At 41.4% G+C, this 2,500-nt stretch overlaps 1 protein-coding gene across 6 annotated transcripts in view; it reads left to right on the plus strand.

Moving 5' to 3' along the window:
- LOC125047433 (calcium-activated potassium channel slowpoke-like) overlaps positions 1–2,500 on the plus strand; it is a 316,251-nt gene that overhangs the window by 175,535 nt on the left and 138,216 nt on the right. The gene's annotated exons all lie outside the window — the stretch shown is intronic.

Raw genomic sequence — 2,500 nt, forward strand, 5'->3', positions numbered from 1 at the left:
TTCACTGATATCCCTCCCTCTCTTCCATTCCATTTTCCTCCAGTGCCTCCCTCTTTTACTACCTGCCGCCTCGCCCTCCTCTTATTCCTCAGTCTCGCCCGGGTCCTTGCCCTTCCCCCGTTCTAACTCCCCCTTTCCCCCTTCCCTCTTCCTTTACCGCCGCAAAACAACTACAGTGCGAGAAACAATAACAGCAAAAACACTTCGCCTTCTTGCGCAACACCAAGAACAGGATAGCCGAAAAAAACATGCCGCCTTCACCACCACTTTGCTCCACACCAATACTATAACCGACCACAACACCAACGATCCTCCTTCCCTCCCCCTTCTCCGTCCTTGTGAATATCACGTCTCTTTTAGAGCTGCCGCATATTCTTTCTAACACCCGCCAGTATTAGCGTTTTTATATTTTTTCTCTATTGATACTATTTTAAAAAAGGCGTTTAGTGCTGTGTGGCTTAGTGTGTGTTTTTGCCGCTAGGGGGCTGTGCAAGCTAACTCCTCTCAGTTCTGCTTGAGTGACAGTGATGATGGCACTGTGTCAGGCGTTACCCCTGAGGGACAGTGCCATGTCATCACACTTCTTGCTTCATGTTAGTGACGCATTTCTTCTCCTGTGCTTTTACTGTTACTTTATTATCTGTTCCTTCTTTATCTGTTTCTTCATCTTATATGACTTATATTTTCTACCTTCCTTTTCTACGTCTTGATCTTCTCCATTCTGTTTACATTCTGCTTTTGATGTTTTAGCCATTATTACTTTTATATACAATCCTTTTAAGCGAATATTCTTGCTCTTCGTTTTACTACAAGCGAATACAAGTGTTATATGTGCTTTTAATGTCTTATTTTTCTTTTTTTTCTGGTTCTTTCTCTTCTTCATCTCTCTCTCTCTCTCTCTCTCTCTCTCTCTCTCTCTCTCTCTCTCTCTCTCTCTCTCTCTCTCTCTCTCTCTCTCTCTCTCTCTCTCTCATTTTTTCTTCTATTGTATATCAGTATTCCTCAGGTTTTGTCTGATTGTCACCCCAAGGTTGTGTTGTTGTTTGTATTGTCTTTGTGAATTTTCAATCATTGTTGTCTCCGTCTTCTATTTCTCGTGGTTATTGACTCTTGTGCATTCGTTATAATCTTGTGTCTCGTGTACTTATCAATTTGACCCTTGCACTTTCCGATTCCGTCACAAATACAAACAAACTCACACATGTAGATGAACCTGTAAATACATACACAGCCAGATAATATTTACATACACACTTTATTGTACAATCTGGCATTTGGCATGGTTATTGGGGTGTTTTGATAACCAGCTATGGTTAGCGAAATCTCGTCTCAGTTGCAATGTAGCTATTGTCAATGCAACTTGCTGTACGAATTTCTCGGTGACACTTCTGATGCCTTTTTACGGGCGCGGCGACACTGTTGTTTACATTCCTTGTGCTCTCGCCATGCTTATATATATCACCAGTGAGTGATATGACAAAAAAAAAAAAAAGCATTTTAAAGAAATAAACAAGTACAATGACAAGAACTTCTACGCAGTAAGGACTTGATGGTTGCTAAGGGTTTTTCCTAATTTGAGTCAACTGTGTCGTCTTTATCAGAAAGACCCTTCGTCTCGCACGATTCTTTGAGCACGGGGTAGAAATCTTCCAAGGTTCACCTCCACCTTCACCTCCTGTCCAAGTCACTGCCACGAGCAAATACAGGGCGATGGATTTGATAAGATATTCGTAAAATACTATCCAAACTCACAAAGACATTATGCTTTACCATGCTCCATCGTGCATGATGGTTCTTCGCCACCATGCGCACACCTGTTACGGGGCCTCAGCATGACTCGGCCATCCTTGGGCTTTTGAAGAGCCTCGATTTTCTGGACGACGAAGAGGCTAAGAATAGCTGGTGCTGACGCAGCCTCGAGTGACTTTTGAAGAAAGCCGGAGTGGCAATCTTTCACGTTTATTTTGCACCTGCAGCGCGTGACTGAAAATGATGTCAAGATGATTTTTAAAATAGATAATTCCGATCATCAGACTGCATTTTTAAAGCGAAATTTGTGTACACGGAGCGAGCTGTTTATTGTGAATTTGGGTTTTGTCTTGGGTGGTCGAGACTGGCGATTTGTTACAGCTATCTGATAAGCAAGACACTGTTTGCTATTTGGGATGGATGATAAATCATGTAAATTATTGTTTTGTAAACAAACTTGCCTTACGTGTAAATTTCTATCGAGGTTTGCGTGTATACATCACTAGCAAGTTTACTTAGTGGTTCAGTTGTCTTTTTCTTCGTAAGTTGCCATAGCCCCGACGCTTCATTACTGAGTATTAATCTTTGCTCATTTATGCTCGGTATCACAAGGCTGTTTTGAGTCGTATATTTGTTACGTTATACTTTTGTTTATTGGTGTAAATAGCTCTCTCGTGATGAAAATTATTCGAAAATTGTATTCGGAAACACCTGCTAATATAACGGTAAGTGTATGCTTCTGTTTGGAAGG

Source organism: Penaeus chinensis, chromosome 41 (genome assembly GCF_019202785.1).
Source record: "Penaeus chinensis breed Huanghai No. 1 chromosome 41, ASM1920278v2, whole genome shotgun sequence".
Classification (NCBI taxonomy): domain Eukaryota; kingdom Metazoa; phylum Arthropoda; class Malacostraca; order Decapoda; family Penaeidae; genus Penaeus; species Penaeus chinensis.